This window comes from Dermacentor albipictus, unplaced genomic scaffold, assembly GCF_038994185.2.
Source record: "Dermacentor albipictus isolate Rhodes 1998 colony unplaced genomic scaffold, USDA_Dalb.pri_finalv2 scaffold_71, whole genome shotgun sequence".
Lineage (NCBI taxonomy): Eukaryota > Metazoa > Arthropoda > Arachnida > Ixodida > Ixodidae > Dermacentor > Dermacentor albipictus.
The window spans coordinates 424,316-441,446 of NW_027225625.1; the positions used below are offsets into that span (position 1 = coordinate 424,316).

Sequence of the window (17,131 nt, forward strand, 5' to 3'; positions counted from 1 at the left end):
CAATGATTCTCAGTAAGTCAGGCAAGGCACCACTGTTAATGTTTGTTCCCTTGCCCAAAACAGCAGGTTTAAATTCAGTGTAGTTGTAGGAAGACATGCTAAGCATAACTTCTATGCTTTGAGTGGGCGCATTTGTCTGACGATATCAAGTTTTTTTTCTTGCCACTGTCTGGGGGGGGGGGGGGCACTAGAGCTTCCTTAGTAACGGCATCAAGTTGCCATGAAGTTGTGCATGCCGAAAATCGTGAACAATGACCCTGTCGTTGGCACATTGCGACGAAGGGATCATCTTTGATGCCCTTCGTTTTCCGTTGGTATACTTGTGCAGTCAGTAATTTCTTTTCAGCCTGCTGAATTATTTTGAAGCCCCATGCTGACGCTACTGATGTCTTCAAATGCAGATTTTTCAGGATAAGGCTCCTGGCTTTGCAAGTGTGGTTGAAGAAAACGTGACACTCACAGGTGGCCATTCTAGATGTGAGTGAAACGAAGTGGCAAATATTGGCTGCATCTTGTGTTTAGTTGTGCAGGAGGTAAAGGTTTGATGAAAATTCATCTCGTCGCTAACGTGATGATAATCACTTACTTTGTCGGTTACCCTAACTTCACAAATCATGTTGCGCAAATAAATGAATTTTCGTCGAATCCTTGACAACGCTTTCTACATAGCTTATTGACATAACATTGTAACTGAAACTTACTGCTTCATCTCACTCGCATCCAGAATAGAAATGTATAAGTGCGCCCTTTCCTTCAAACAGACTTGCAAAGCAAAGAATCTTAATCGGAAAAATCTACATTTAAAGGCATCGGTACTGCCAGTGAGATGCCTCAAGATAATTCGGCTAATTGGGACGAAATTACTGCCAACGAAAGCTCAGTGCTGACAGAAAATCAAGGGCTTAAAAACGCGAGCGTTTTTTGCAAGGAACGAACTATAACAGGTCATCCTCTGTCTTCTGGGACATAGAGTGTTGTGACTTCGGTGTGCAGGACAAAAGACGAACTCTTTCTGCAGACAAAGAAGAAACGAAAAACTTTATACAATATTTATGGATAGTGGATGATATCGTACAGGTAGCAGTATTTATTAGTAATATAAATATTTTATTAGTAATATAAGAAGCCAACAAACATTGACACCAAGGACAACATAGGGGAAATTACTTGCTTTTAATAAATGAAATAAAGAAACGAAGAATTAATGGAAATTAAAGCACATGAAAAAAACAACTTGCCGCAGGTGGGAACCGAACCCACAGCCTTCGCATTTCACGTGCGATGATCTACCAATTGAACTACCGCGGCGCTGTTTTCCCACCCACTTTCTTGGGTATTTATGTGTCCTAGTAGAACCCTGGGGGTGTTAGCCAGCACCACCACACACAGACCGTGGCGGCGGACGTGGGACGTCCTTTTTGCCGCAGGCGTCACGAGAACGTGATCTTTTTGGGTGAAGGCAACTGGTCAATAAACCCACATATGCTACCTGAAGGCCTCAATGTAGCCGGATTCGAGACCCTCGTTATGTGATATATGAGAAGAAAGGGGGTTAACAACCGAGGGTCCCGATTTTATTAGTAATATTGCTACGGGGTCGTATTCCCACTGACGAAGAGCCGCGCAGGAAGAAGACAAAGACGACGATTGGAAGCTAGCGCGGGCTGTTGCCTCTTGGTCAACTGCGGCGTATTGCCTTGTAAATATACTTGTAAATAGCTTTTCGTCGGTGTCTTCCTACGTAACATATTTGGTGGAGGTGGACGTTCCCTGTACCTCGTCACGGAGCTTCGCAGTGGACGGTCCGTCGAGCCTACCTTCATGGCTCCCGGCGACGCCAACCCGACTCCACCGGCTCCGACACCTGCTGCCAATTCGACGACCTACATCACCCTCTCCGCTCCCCGTGATCCTGGCGTATTCTCGGCAAAAGATGGGGAAGACGTCGAGGACTGGATCAGTCTTTACGAACACGTCAGCCGCAATAACCGGTGGGACCCAACTATCATGCTCGCCAACGTCGTCTTTTACCTCGGTGGCACCCCTCGGGTTTGGTATCGGACGCACGAAGATGAGCTGACCAGTTGGGATTCGCTTAAGCAAAAGCTTCGAGACTTGTTCGGCAACCCCTACGGTCACCAACTTGCCGCGCAGAAGGCGCTTTCCGGTCGTGTGCAGACGTCAACGGAGCCCTACGTCACGTACATTCAGGACGTCTTGGCTCTATGCCGCAAAGTTGACGCACACATGACTGAGTCCGACAAGGTCTCCCACATCCTCAAAGGCATTGCCGATGACGCCTTCAACTTGCTCGTGTTTAACAACGTCGCGACGGTGGATGCAGTTATAAAAGAGTGCCGCCGCCTGGAATTCGCTAAAAGCCGACGTATCGACCAACAGTTTGCCCGTCTGCCCAACACCCCAGCGACATCTTCCTGTGCCGACGCTCCTCGTCCCAACAACACTGGCGATGTTACCAGGATTGTCCGCCGTGAGATCGAGGCCGCCTATCCGGCGGCGTTCGACTCCAGCCCCTCCAATGCACCTGCAGTCACTGTTTCCCTGATCCAGGCAGTTGTCCGCCAGGAGTTCGCCAACATGGGTATTCACACCATCTGCTCGGCCCATCACCCTGATCCCCACCCGGCATCTTCGATTCCACCCCGTCCCGCACCTTCTTACCCACCACGTTTCCGCAACCCCTCTGAATGGCGCACTGCAGACGACAAGCCAATTTGTTTTCACTGCCATCGCATTGGACACATTTCTCGGCACTGCCGCAGTCGCTGGAGTTCCCTGAACCAGTATACATATACTGCCTACTCTCGCCCCCCAGGTGGCCTTTCTCGTCCCTATGCTGCCCACCCAGATAATGCCGCCACCGATTCTCCTGCGCCGAACCGCCCCTATTCTCGTTCGCCTTCGCCCCAACGACGACAATGTCGCTCTCCCCAGCCCCGTCGTTCCACGCCGCTCCCAGCGGAAAACTAGACGATGCAGCGCCTCGAGGTGACGCTGCATTGCTCCCTACGCCGCCAAATCCTCTCCTGACGTTGCCCACCCATCTGAACCTTCTTGACGTGCAAGTCGACGGTGTTCCTGTATCAGCTCTCATAGACACTGGGGCGCATTTGTCGGTAATGAGCGCGGATCTTCGTAACCGGCTGAGGAAAATAATCACGCCCGCCACGACGCCTGTTGTCCGTGTCGCCGATGGCGGAACAGCCCCCGTTATTGGTATGTGTGCCGCCCGCGTCTCCTTCGCCGATCGCTCCACTATCGTGCTATTCACAGTCATCGCTCACTGTCCCCACGACATCATCCTCGGCCTCGACTTCCTCTCCGCACATTCTGCTCTCATCGATTGCTCCGCCAGTACTCTCCGCCTCGACCTGCCTGTTCTGGATGCCGCTGAAGAACACCTTCCTCGCCTCAGTTCCGTCGACTTCGTTCGCTTGCCACCTTCGGCACTGACTTACGTTGACTTCGTGTCATCCCCACCAGTGCCCGACGGTCACTACATCGCGGCTCCTATGCAAGACGTCCTCCTTACACACGGGATCACACTACCTCATACTATTTTATCTATTACGGCGAATTGCGTCTGCCTGCCAGTGGTCAATTTTGCCTTGACGACACAAGTGCTGCCCCGCGGGATGTCTCTGGCCCAACTTTGCTCATTCGAGGATCACTCTGTAGCATCGATTTCAATAGACGACAATTCAACCGATCCTCCTCTATCATCGCAGTCGGCGACTTGTACCATCGCCAACTTACAGAAAATGACTGCACCCGACATGCCGTCCGAGCACGCTCGTGCGCTCTACCGCGTTCTGATTTCCTACCAAGATATTTTTGACTTTAACGATCGTCCTTTGGCCCAAACAACAGCTGTTAAACATCGCATTGATACCGGAGATGCCCCTCCTATTCATCGCCGCCCGTATCGAGTATCGCCGGCTGAGCGTCAAGTGATTCACACCGAAGTTCGCAAAATGCTTGCCAAGAACATTATTGAATCGTCATGTAGTCCATGGGCGTCACCGGTTGTGCTGGTAAAAAAGAAGGATGGGTCATGGCGCTTTTGCGTGGATTATCGGCACCTTAACAGGGTTACCAAAAAGGACGTGTATCCCCTACCTCGGATTGATGACGCCCTTGACTGCCTCCACGGTGCTCGCTATTTCTCCTCTATTGACCTTCGCTCCGGCTATTGGCAGATTGCCGTGGACGATCTCGACCGCGAGAAGACTGCCTTTGTAACAGCCGACGGTCTTTATCAATTCAAGGTGATGCCGTTCGGCCTATGTAACGCTCCTGCCACTTTTGAACGCATGATGGACTCCCTTCTTCACGGTTTCAAATGGTCCACGTGCCTGTGCTACTTAGACGACGTTATAGTATTCTCCCCAACATTCGCTACGCACCTCGAGCGCCTCTCAGCAGTCCTGGACGTTTTTCGGCGAGCCGGTCTGCAACTCAACGCATCGAAGTGCCAATTCGGCCGTCGCCAGATTACCATCCTTGGACATCTCGTTGACGCGAACGGAGTGCAACCGGACCCAGGCAAGATCCATGCTGTTACGCACTTCCCTGTTCCGAAGTGTGTCAAGGATGTACGCAGCTTCATCGGCCTTTGCTCGTACTTCCGCCGTTTCGTCCAAAATTTCGCGGCCATAGCACGACCACTAACCGAGCTTTTGAAAAAAGACGCCCCTTTCCAGTGGGGCGATAACGAGGCCTCTGCGTTCTCGCTTCTCATCGATCTTCTCACAACGCCTCCCGTTCTGGCGCACTTCGATCCTTCTGCGCCTACCGAAGTCCGTACTGATGCCAGCGGTCACGGAATTGGCGCAGTACTGGCACAACGCCAGCGTGGCCACGACCGTGTTATCGCTTACGCCAGCAGGCTCCTCTCGCCCGCGGAGCGCAACTATTCGATCACTGAGCGTGAGTGTCTGGCCCTAGTTTGGGCGGTTGCGAAGTTCCGCCCATATTATATATGGCCGACCCTTTTCCGTTATCACAGACCATCACGCGCTTTGTTGGTTATGCTCATTGAAAGACCCTTCAGGAAGACTTGGTCGCTGGGCCTTACGCCTCCAAGAATATTCGTTCTCTGTCACCTACAAATCTGGCCGACTACACAAGGACGCTGACGGCCTGTCTCGCTACCCGGTAGACGAGCCTGACGACGCCGACAGTAGTACCGCCGACGGCATTTTCTCTGTGTCTGCCTTCGCTAACATCGCCGATGAGCAGTACCGAGACCTATCGCTGTGAGTACTCATCGAGCGTCTGCGCTCTGCACCTACCGACGCATCCGTTCGCCGATATGTCCTCCAGGGCGGCATTCTGTCCCTGACGGCCCTGATCTTCTTCTTGTCGTGCCACAACATCTACGACAGACTGTGCTCTTTCAGATGCATGACGCACCCACTGCAGGACATCTTGGCGTAACCCGCACGTACGACCGCGTCCGCCGCCGCTTCTATTGGCCTGGTCTTGCTCGCTCCGTCCGACGCTATGTTGCTGCCTGTGATCCCTGCCAGCGTCGGATAACGCCTCAGGTGCTACCTTCCGGTCATCTCCAGCCGATCGCCGTCCCTGTGGAACCGTTTTTTCGTGTTGGATTAGACCTCCTCGGTCCCTTTCCCACGTCATCCTCTGAGAACAAATGGGTAGCCGTCGCAACTGATTACGCCACCCGATACGCTATCACGCGGGCTCTACCTACCAGTTGCGCCACTGACGTCGCGGACTTTCTCTTGCGTGACATTATCTTAGTGCATGGCGCTCCGCGACAGCTGCTTACTGACCTTGGTCGTAACTTCCTCTCGAAAGTTATCGCCGACATTGTGCGTTCCTGCTCTATTCAACACAAGCTGACTACCTCATACCATCCTCAAACCAATGGCTTGACTGAGCGCTTAAACCGTACCCTTACCGACATGCTGTCCAAGTACGTTTCGAAGGACCACCACGACTGGGACGTTGCCCTTCCTTACATCACCTTTGGTTACAATTCTTCCCGGCACGACACCGCCGGATTTTCTCCATTTTATCTACTCTACGGTCGCGAACCGACCTTGCCCCTTGACACGGTACTTCCTCCTGCTGCGACCTCAACAACCGAGTATGCGCGCGACGCCATCGCCCTCGCCGATCATGCACGCCAGCTTGCCCGTGCTCGACTGACGGACTCGCAAACCACGCAGCAGCGTCAGTACAACGCCCGCCACCGTGACGTACAGTTTTCGCCTGGTGCACTCGTGCTCCTGTGGTCGCCCTGTCGTCACGTTGGACTTTCCGAAAAGCTCCTTTCGCGATACACAGGGCCCTACCGCGTGCTTCGCCAGGTGACGCCTGTGACTTATGAAATTGCTCCTGTGAGCTCAACCTCGTCATCTACACTGACGTCCAGTGATGTCGTGCACGTCAGTAGGCTCAAGAGCTACTACACTGCTTCAGAGTCCAGCCTTTAGTCGCTCCGGGACGGCGCTTTTGCCGCCGGGGGTAATGCTACGGGGTCGTATTCCCACTGACGAAGAGCCGCGCAGGAAGAAGACAAAGACGACGATTGGAAGCTAGCGCGGGCTGTTGCCTCTTGGTCAACTGCGGCGTATTGCCTTGTAAATATACTTGTAAATAGCTTTTCGTCGGTGTCTTCCTACGTAACAATATCATAAGAAGCCAACAAACATTGCCACCAAGGACAAAATAGGGGAAATTACTTGTGTTTAATAAATGAAATAAAGAAACGAAGAATTAATGGAAATTAAAGTGGATGAATAAACAACTTGCCGCAGGTGCGAACCGAACCCACAGCCTTCGCATTTCGCGTGCGATGCTCCACCAATTGAGCTACCGCGGCGCTGTTTTCCCAACCACTTTCTTGGGTATTTATGTGTCCTAGTAGAACCCTGGGAGTGTTAGCCAGCGCCACCACACACAGACCATGGCGGCAGACATTGGACGTCCTTTTTGCCGCAGGCGTGACGAGAACGTGATCTTTTTGGGTGAAAGCAACTGCTCAATAAACCCACATATGCTACCTGAAGGCATCAATGTAGCCGGATTCAAGACCCTCGTTATGTGATAAACGAGAAGAAAGGGGGTTAACTGAGGGGGTTAACGGGGGTTAAGGGGGTTAACGGCAAGTTGTTTTTTCATCCACTTTAATTTCCAATAATTCTTCGTTTCTTTATTTCATTTATTAAACACAGGTAATTTCCCCTATGTCGTCCTTGGTGTCCATGTTTGTTGGCTTCTTATGATATTACAAATAAAATTGGGACCCTCGGTTAACCCGCTTTCTTCTCGTTTATCACATAACGAGGGTCTCGAATCCGGCTACATTGATGCCTTCAGGTAGCATATGTGGGTTTATTGACCAGTTGCTTTCACCCAAAAAGATCACGTTCTCGTGATGCCTGCGGCAAAAAGAACGTCCCACGTCCGCCACCATGATCTGTGTGTGGTGGCGCTGGCTAACACTCCCAGGGTTCTACTAGGACACATAAATACCCAAGAAAGTGGATGGGAAAACAGCGCCGCGGTAGCTCAATTGGTGGAGCATCGCACGCGAAATGCGAAGGCTGTGGGTTCGGTTCGCACCTGCGGCAAGTTGTTTATTCATCCACTTTAATTTCCATTAATTCTTCGTTTCTTTATTTCATTTATTAAACACAAGTAATTTCCCCTATTTTGTCCTTGGTGGCAATGTTTGTTGGCTTCTTATGATATTGTTACGTAGGAAGACACCGACGAAAAGCTATTTACAAGTATATTTACAAGGCAATACGCCGCAGTTGACCAAGAGGCAACAGCCCGCGCTAGCTTCCAATCGTCGTCTTTGTCTTCTTCCTGCGCGGCTCTTCGTCAGTGGGAATACGACCCCGTAGCATTACCCCCGGCGGCAAAAGCGCCGTCCCGGAGCGACTAAAGGCTGGACTCTGAAGCAGTGTAGCAGTGTAGTACAAGTCAATTGGTAGAGCATCGCACGCGAAATGCGAAGGCTGTGGGTTCGGTTCCCACCTGCGGCAAGTTGTTTTTTCATCCACTTTAATTTCCATTAATTCTTCGTTTCTTTAGTTCATTTATTAAACACAAGTAATTTCCCCTATGTTGTCCTTCGTGTCAATGTTTGTTGGCTTCTTATGAGGTAGCAGTAAGAGCGCATGAGGCCGACTGGGTGGCTAGAAGCGACTCTCACTTCTCACAATGGGCTGGTTCTCCGTTTTAGTCCCTTTGGCGACGCTCGTCGGCAGGACGCCGGCGGGCCAGGGTGATGACGTTGCCCACGTCAAATTCTTGATTCGTCGTGGAGGTGGCTGGGCGCTTCTTGAAGTCGCCTCCCATGCCGAATTCTTGATTCGTTGCGGAGACGTGGGAGCTCCCGCCGACTCGCTGATATGTACATGGTGTACGTGGTATGGTAGCTCCCGTCGCCTCGTGGTAGCCACGTGATGCACGTTGTGGCAGAACAACAGCTAAATGTCATCTTCACGGCGACACTAAAGGACCACCTGTTGAGACAGTCTCAAGAAAACTTGATATATTAGAACCAAAAGAGCCCACTGAAAGGACAAAGATATCTTGACGTTGTCTTCCTACAAGCCCACTACACCAGCAACTACCATTCTGCACAAAGGAATCAACACTGTGGTAATTCACCCTACCTTGATAAAGTGACCTTCACCACGGAACGTGCGAACAATTAGCTCTTTCTGAGGCCAGACCACGAACCTAATCTGCCAGAACAGGAGCTCTGTTTGCTTGATTAGCGTCAGTGACCATGAATTCCTCATTTTGAAACAGGATGAATTAACAATTGCAAACTCAGGTTTAAGTCGTCATCTGCATCATTTTGTGCACAACATATAAAAAAATGTCCAGTGTGACTAGTGATCCTGCCCAGGATGTCAAGAAGTGTCAAAATTTTTTGCATAGGTTAAAAATCGTAAAGCAAACTTGTGCTGTCACTTCAAACAATATCATGCACTTTAAGGAGTGGTACCAAATTTTTTAGGCGTAGTGAGCGCCTGCACTGCACATATTTTAGTTAAAAGGAAAGTAAGGCAGAATGGGCCATATAAAACTAATGGCAATAATTTTCGCATAAATAGATATTTGGTCAAGTAATCTGATAATTTTTATTTTAGAAAGTATAAAATTTCGTTAAATGTAAAGGCTCTAAGATGATTCTGTATAAGCATTAGTCCTTATGCATATACTATTTGCCCTAAGTAAATGATATTCTGGAGTTTGATCTGCCAAACCACAATATAGTTATGAGGGATGCCTTAGTGGGGGACTCTGGATTAATATTCGACACTCCTGGTTACTTATTGTGCGCCCAGTGCACCTTAAGTTTTTGCATTTTGCCAGCATCGAAACACGGGTATTGCGGCCGGGATTTTATCCTGCGCCATTTGGCTTAGCACTTCAATGTCAACGCCACTACGCCACCATGGTTTTTATGTTAGTGGCAAAAGGGTAGTTTCAAAGTAATTTAGTTTGCTCGACCTGTTTGTACTCCTTTTTAAAATTGCATTTTAGGCTTGTTACTTCTGTTGCTTCAATAGTTGTAATTATTGTTGATGAGACACTGTTTCTCATTTTTTTACGGTGATAACTTGTTCCAGTGGCCTGCTAATACGACAGGTTATTCTACCACAGTAATGCATGTTCTGCTAGAAGTCATAAACGTTGCAGAAAGCCACTTATTTTTACTAAACTTTGTTCAGTACCCTATATGTTGTGAATGGTGGAGCACTATTACCTGTGTGAATGTAGGCAAAACTGCTTTTGCCTATGCACTATCTTATTGCATAAGTGAAAATAAATTGTTCGCTTTTCCTTACTTTTTCAGGTGTCCTGCAAGTTCTCACTCAAGGAACACATTCCAATGGTCATCTGTCAGCAGACTGGGTGTGTCAAATTACCACTGGAAGGTCCAATAAACAACACTTGTGAGATGTATGACATGCTGTTGCTTAAATTCAGAGGACATAACTATTTATCAAAATTTGAATTACAGTGCAAAATAACCTGTGTAAAGTCTATTCTTTTATTGATAAATACAAGCCATTACTTAATCTGACATGTTCACCTCAAGATTACTCTTTACCGTAGAATTGTGAACAAACCATTACAGTAAGACAACACTGCAGCAAGGTCACCGCAAGTGATCATGCATGTAGTACTAATAACAAGAATTCTATTTGAATTATTGTAGTAAATATGTAAGCTGCCAATATTTTTTATGGTTCATACTCTCGCAGGTCGTACAAGCTCGTTCATCTTGTGTGCACTCAGCTCGTTCAAACAAACTCGTTCATGATGTATGAGAATCTCGTTCATTGGCAAGAACGCAATCTAATACACACGTGTAGTACGCGAAATCATTCAGTCGACGATAAATCGTGCAGTCTATGGAGCAATAATAGCGCACAAGATTTCTCGTAGTTTCTTGTTCGCATTTTTTCTACTTGGGCTTGCACCTTCAGCCCCAGTATTAAAAAAAAAATAAATGAATATGTACGCTTTGCTGCAGATGTTCGGTTCTATTATTCACCTGCTGCATTCTAAATCTCATCATACAATTTATTGTAATAGGTTTTTGTAAGCTAGGTTACAGCTGCACCTGCGAAAGTCCCCCTTTCGAATTTTGTTAAACTGCAGCGCCCTCCTTGTTAAGAGCCATTCTAATGGATTCCATAAAGATTGATAAAAATGAGAACGTGCTCTTTCTGAACACAATGTGAAGTATGTTCCCGTCGGCGCAAATACTACAGTGTATAGTTTTCGCAAGTGATCCAGCAACCTTCTTCTGTCTTCGACTAATATACAGCGTTTGAAAAAGCGATCTTCAAAGCATATTTCGTGAATACGAAATTGATAAAATGTTCCCAAACGTTCTGTCATGTCACCAAAACAAAAAACCAAAAAACTCACCGACAAATTAGATACTTCCTAACACGAATTTTTGGCTCATCTCTGTATGTGTTTTCTTTTAGAGTGCCAATATTTTTTATTATGATTATATTGGTACAAGATTTATATCAGGAAGACAACGCCGTGTCTAGTGTAGCTGGCGCGGGCACTCTGTCTCGTGCGGTACATTGCAAACGAAGCGAAGTGTGGCCCGACTGCCTCGTTAATTGGGAGATCGCAAGGCAGCAAGGTGGGTTCAAGTCACAGCAGCCGTCGCAGACAGACCTCCCCCGCTCATGCAGCGCTTTGTTTCCATACCGATGACGTGAGCTGCTCTGGCGCCATATCATAGCCATCGCCGGCGCAAAGCCCATCTGGCGCAGCACTACGCTTTTCTTCTCACTTTCATTCCACCAACAACGAGTTGGTGGAACGAAAGTTCTCTGCGCCTCTTCCGCCTTATGTTTTCGCTGTAGCCTCCTCATCCATTTTAATGCGATAGCCTTAAGCTCGTGTCGCAGAAAAGCCGGTGTCGTCGGCGTCGGCGGCCTTGACCATGAGCGAAAAATGGCGGAAGAAAATTCATAAATAAAAACAACTTGCCAGATGGGCTGGGCGAGGATCGAACCAGGTTCCCTTGAGTGTGAGACGGAGGCGCTACCATTCAGCCATGAGTTCGATGCTTGAAAGCGGGACAAAAGCGGCTGTGGTGAACTCGGTAATGCCTTAGAAACGCACCTTAGAAACGGGCCGTAGAAACTTATACTGCGGTGCATATCGGTAATTATGAGCATGTAAATTACAGAAGTCGCAATCAAACGCGTAGCGAAGTGCGTTTCCGCTACATTTCTTCTGCGCTTGGCGCGCACGCAGAGCCATCTTGCGGCAAACACAGAAAACCCCCTCCTCGAAATGTACGGCGCTGCCCCGACAGGTGGCGCGCCACACGCGGCTGCTCTTTCCTCTCACAGCGCGATTCCTAGGTGCAGCGTCCCATGCGGGACGCCTCAGGCGTGATCGCAGCGCCGTAGCGCGTCTGGTGGGAAAGCGTCCGCTGCGATGTGTGCCATGATGCTGGCGATGAGTCATGCGTCTGCGTGGTGCTCCCAAGCGAGATAAAGGACGATCCCATGGAGGCGTCAGCCCCATGATCGCGTCCGCCTTCATGGCGCGTCGCAACCCGGCTGTCCGTGCCGAGCACGACGTTTGGCTCGTGTAGATCATTTTTCCATCCGAGACACGGAGTTCTTTGGTTCGTTCCGCTTGCTCAGGCGCCCGTCTCGTCTTTGTGTGACTCAACAGCATGCCGAGCGAATCAGTGGGCGATGCGAACGGGGTGCGATAACGCTATCACGTTCCATTCTTGAAGGCGAAGCTTAAGCGTCCCTCAATTTTTCCTCCTCGCACTCTTTTTCTTGATCTGCCACTACGTTCCACGTTGGACCCGCCATGGTTGCTCAGTGGCTATGGTGTTAGGCTGCTGAGCACAAGGTCGCGGGATCGAATCCCGGCCACGGCGGCCGCATTTCGATGGGGCCGAAATGAAACACCCGTGTACTTAGATTTAGGTGCACGTTAAAGAACCCCAGGTGGTCGAAATTTCCGGAGTCCTCCACTACGGCGTGCCTCATAATCAGAAAGTGGTTTTGGCACGTAAAACTCCATAATCTATCTCTCTTCCTCGTTGGCGTTCATCTTTCCCTGTGCTCGCTCGCTTGGCTACGAGGTACGACGCCGAGGCATGGCACGCTCAACGCAAGTACGGGTGCCTAAGAGCTGCGCGCTGAAAATGTTGCGGACAATAAATAGGAATATTCGTTGGTACACAAACTAATAGGTCGCGAAATCCAGTAACAACATTGCTAAAATGTCAACACTAAAATTAGACACAAGGAGAGCAGGAGCGGTCACTACCCTGTAACTGGTTCCCCTTTGTCCTATCATTACAAGTAATTCTCGTGTGATCAACTTCTATACGAAGTTAAATCCTTGAAAAGGAGCCGCAGTAAGACTGCAGGACAATTATCAAAGATATTTATCATAACATTATCAGAAAAGTTCTTCAGCTGAACCTATGTAGTTCCAAATACGACTGAATATAATTCTTTAGCTTTCACTTTGAAACCTGCCTTTTTGGTGCTGGATTCAAGGTGGTCCGAGCGAGTTCGACCAAGTGTGCGTGCATTCGAAATGAAGATATTAGTTATAAGTGTAGCACTCTGTCATGGCAGCTCTGTTGTGCATCTACCAAATCTTTTGCGCTCGTTCCGTTATGTCAATGCCCCGGAACGCATGAAATGTTAGGTCGGTTCAATAAGCATGCCAATTGTGCTAAGTACATGGACTTGTCTAAACAGCGTCCTTCTGGCTTCAAACGGCTTCGTGACATCGTAAGCTCGATATTTGCAACAAAGTACTGAGTAATATATTTATTTATTTATTTATTTATTTGTAAAATACCTTACAAGGCCCCTACTTGGGGATTGAGTAAGGGGGGCATACAATCAAGTACATACAATTAACAACAACAACAAATGAAAACAGCAGCCAAGTGCACAGCCTAAAAGTCATGAAACATATTAGCTACATAAAGCTGCATATGATTACAATAAAAAGGAACGATATAAGTTAGTAACAACGTATAACACTGCAAGAAAAAGGCAAAGAAATAATACAGAGCAGTGAGTGTGATATTAATGGTTAACATGGGTTAAGCGAGTTCCACTGAACTCGCTTAACCGCGCTTGAATTTATCGCGGTCAGTTTCCAAAACTATGTTGCCGGGGAGGTTGTTCCAGAGCCGTATGGCACGTGGAATCGCAGACGAGTTAAATGCTTCTGTTTTACCATAGATGCGCGTGAAGCTATGATGATTGTATAATCTGCGCGACGTGTGCGATGGCGTTTCTAGGTGTAAGGAATGTTTGTTAGTGTGGTGGGCGTATTTATGAAATAATGACAAAAGGGCTATGTCACGACGATTACTTAGTAGCTGAAGTGAAAGGTGAATCTTCATTTGAGTTACGCTAGAACGGTAGTCATAATTTCGGGAAATGAAACGTGCGGCTCTATTTTGGATTGATTCCAGCATGGCAATTAGGTAATTTTGATGGGGAGACCAGACTGGAGCGGCGAACTCAAGTCGAGGGCGAACATCTGTTTGATATGCCAGTTTGCGGATAAGTGGAGGTGAGTTCCGAAGGTTACGTCGCAGGTAACCCAGTGACCAAGAAGCACTGGCACAGATGGTAGTAATGTGAGAAGTCCAGGAGAGGTTTGTTGAAAGATTAACGCCTAGATATTTAAATGATGAGGTCCGAGATAATGGGACATTTTTAATACAGTAAGAATAGTACAAGTTATTGCGTTTGCGGGTGAAGGACATCACTTTACATTTTGATGAGTTTAGAGTCATTAGCCAGGTGTCACACCAATTAGGGATTTCGTTAAGATCATTTTGGAGGACCAGGTGGTCATCAGAGGTGTTAATAGAACGATAGATAATGCAGTCGTCAGCGAAAATGCGCATGCATGATGATAAGTTATTGGGTATGTCATTATTGTATATCATAAAGAGTAAGGGACCAAGAACGCTTCCTTGTGGTACACCGGATGAAACATCTGAAAGGGGCGAGGAGAAGCTGTTAGCGAAAGTAAACTGCTGCCTGTTAGAAAGAAAATTTCGAAGCCAGGATAGTGTTAGTGAATTAAGTTTTAATGATGATAACTTCAAAAACAGGCGACAATGAGCTACGCGGTCAAAAGCTTTAGAAAAATCTAGAAAGATGCTGTCAGTTTGGTTTGAGTCCATGTTAAAATGTAAATCTGTCGTAATTCAAGCAGTTGCGTTTCGCACGACAAACCTCTCCTGAAACCATGTTGATTATGAAAAAAGAAGTTGTTCGATTCTAGATGTTGGTAAATATGAGATGCAATATTATAATAATAATATTTGGGGTTTTACGTGCCGAAACCACTTTCTGATTATGAGGCACGCCGTGGTGGAGGACTCCGGAAATTTTGACCACCTGGGGTTCTTTAACGTGCACCAAAATCTAAGCACACCGGTGTTTTCGCATTTCGCCCCCATCGAAATGCGGCCGCCGTGGCCGGGATTCGATCCCGCGACCTCGTGCTCAGCAGCCCAACACCATAGCCGCTGGGCAACCACGGCGGGTGAGATGCAATAATATGTTCCATCATTTTGCGGCATATGCACGTTAGTGATATCGGTCGCTAGTTCTCAGTTAAGTTTTTGTCAGCGTCTTTGAAAATGGGTATGACTTTGGCTGTTTTCCAATCTTGGGGTATCTGACCTGTCATTAATGATTGATGAAAAATGTGAAATGAAAACTTGCTAGATACTGATACTGTATTTTTTAGTAATTTAGAAATAATATTGTCAATACCTGCTGAAGATGAAACCTTCCAGTTATTAATAAGTTGAAGAATACCATCAACAGTAATGTTAATAGGTTCCATGTACCGGTAATCTAGGTCGGCAACAATGGGCAAATTAGGAAAACTTTCTTTTGTGAATACGGATGAGAAAAATTTATTAAAAACTTGAGCGCACTCACTGTTAGGAATAGGAATGTTCTTTTCTTTATTGTGTAACGAGATGTCATTAGTATTGCGTTCAGGAGATAAAATTTGCCAGAACTTTCTGGGATTAGATTTGAGTAGTGAAGGAAGGTCTTGGGAAAAATATTTATTTTTGGCTACATTGAGAGCGGAGCAGTAAGAACTTAAACAGTTAAGGTACTTTTCCCAAGCTGACGGTGTGCCGGTTCGTTTTGCAGTTCTGTATGAACGTTTCTTTTTGTTTCTGAGTAGATGAAGGGACTTAGTGAACCACGGTTTGTTTTTGTCTTCAGTTATTCTGATTAAAGGAATGTTCTGCTCAACCAATGCGCATAACTTATCTCGGAACATGACCCAGTTATCATGAACAGACCTGGTGTGGAACGAAGGTAGGAAATGATGTTCAAAAAATGATTGCAGCTCAATGATGATTACTTCATAATTTCCCTTGATGTAGTCACGAATTGTCTTACTTAAGATACCTGTAAATGGTAATGGGATACTGATGGATACATTCAGTAATCTGTGGTCACTGAAACCATCCGAGCATGTTACTTCTTCTATAGTTTCTGGGGCATTAGTTAGTATAAGATCTAAGAGGTTAGAGCCACGGGTAGGTTCTTTAATGATCTGGAACAGATTATAATCTAATGTAAGCTAATGAATTCTGATGAAAAACTGCAGGATGACGACAAGTTTGGCCAATCAATGAGAGGAAGATTAAAGTCTCCTATAAGGTATGTGAACTCAGTTGGACAGAGCTCGGTGGCTTTAGCAATGCTGCTGCGCAGTTCATCAATGAAGCAATGACTGTAATTTGGAGGGCGGTAACAATCGCCTATCAAAGCTTTGGCAGAACGGCAGCGGCATGCGGCCCAGACAATCTCCATACCTGAAGATGTGTCAATAATGTAGGATGCGATAGTTATTTTAGTAGCGAGGAGGACGCCACCACCTCTTCTATCTGAGCGATCGCAGCGATAAATATTATAGGTTAGTTTTACGGGAAGAATTTCAGGATCGGCTAACTCGGGGGAAAGCCAGGTTTCGGCGAGAGCAAGAATAGTGCAGTCGCAGTCTTCAAGATAAGATGAGACGAGTTCGTGTTTCGACATCAGGCTTCTAATATTAGTGAATGATATTGTTAACGATGTAGCAATGCGATGAGTTGGCGGCGCTTCACATGTGTCTTGGTCTAGCTATCTGCTGATTTTCACAACTGAACGCTTTGTGGCATCATATGCATAAGATTTGTTATCAATGCGCAATCGGTCAACTGAAAGTTTGAATGGTTTATTTAGTGTTTTCGCGTGATCGATCAATTGTTTTCTGGCTTGTCATGTAGAAAATGAAAAGTCCTCTCGAACGTAGAAACCAGAACCTTTTAGTTTGTGCGCAGAAGACAAGATGCGTCCTTTATTTTTAAAATATGTTAGCTTAGCAATGATAGGTCCGCGCTTTTCATCAGCGAACTTACCCATTATATGCGCTCTGTCAAACTGGGCGCCCGTTACAGTGATACCAAGTTTCCCTGAGCAGAAAGAAATTATGTTCTGCTCCGATGCAGCCCAGTCTTCTCGAGCATTATCTTCTATGCCAAAGAACAGCA

General features: G+C 47.2%; 1 non-coding gene across 1 annotated transcript; it reads right to left on the reverse strand.

Annotated features, from left to right (window-relative positions):
- Window positions 1-1,235: 1,235 nt before the first annotated feature.
- On the reverse strand, window positions 1,236-1,308 carry TRNAS-UGA (transfer RNA serine (anticodon UGA)). The gene has a single exon. It is a non-coding gene; the product is annotated as a tRNA-Ser (tRNA).
- Between the last annotated feature and the right edge of the window lie 15,823 nt (window positions 1,309-17,131).